The sequence below is a fragment of the Microtus ochrogaster genome, chromosome X (genome assembly GCF_000317375.1).
Source record: "Microtus ochrogaster isolate Prairie Vole_2 chromosome X, MicOch1.0, whole genome shotgun sequence".
NCBI classification, from domain to species: Eukaryota; Metazoa; Chordata; class Mammalia; order Rodentia; family Cricetidae; genus Microtus; species Microtus ochrogaster.
The window spans coordinates 16,326,296-16,327,326 of NC_022026.1; positions in this window are offsets into that span (position 1 = coordinate 16,326,296).

A 1,031-nucleotide genomic window follows, 5' to 3' on the forward strand; every position below is an offset into this window, starting at 1 on the left:
ATGCCGGGATTCGTGGCATGTGTCACATGCCTGGTGAAGAGAATATTATTTTAAATTCTTATTTCAAAAATCAAAACAGTACAAGAGTAATTGTGAATTGTACATAGATAACAATTAGGAAGGTATTTATTAGGAAGACGATACTTTTATAGAGCTTGGTTTCTTTGGATTTTCTTTTCTTTCTTGTATCTTAATTCTTAGGGAGTATTCACATTGTGGGGGGGGCTATTGAACTGCAGGAACTGATAAAACTGAAGACTTTCAGTAAGTCTTTGGTGCTTCTATAAGCATAGCACACTTGCTGGTTCACTTCTTTGTGATCATTTGAAAATCTGCTATCAAGGGCTAGAGAGTACTTAAGAGAACTTGGTGCTCTTTCAGAGGACACTGGTTTGATGTCTAACACCTACATGGTGGTTCATAACCACCAGTAATTCCAGTTTCAAGGGATCTGATGCCATCTTCTGGCTTCCAAAGGTACCTACATGCATATGATACACATACACTGAAGACATACACATAAAGATAAAATAAATAGATAAAGCTTTTTAAAAATTTTGTTGGGAAGTGTGAGCATCTGCGTGGTCAGCCAAACCAGACTGCAGAAGGAGAAGCATAGCAGCAGTGCAGCAGCGAAAGCAGTAGGCTCCAAATATTATCTAACCACCAGAGCCTCACCCTAAGTCCCGTCAACACCAAGAAGAATGACCATCTGAACCTTGAACCCTTAGGCACCTGGTGGAATGATTCCTGAAGTCTCTCCTTTGCCTACATCTGAAGGAGCAATCAATGAATCAGCCCCCAAATACGCCAATTGAAGGAAAGGAGATCTCCTGGAAACACAGGCTCCATCTGTTCCCATCGGAGGAAGAATTGGGTAGACAACAACATAAAGAGCAATACAGCACAACCAGAAGCTAGTAGTTATACAACAGCAAGACCTGAGCATCCCACTGCAGATGAGGCAGAAAAAAATGACCTTAAAAATAACTTAATGGATGGAGATGGGGGTTCCTTGGACTTCCCACAGG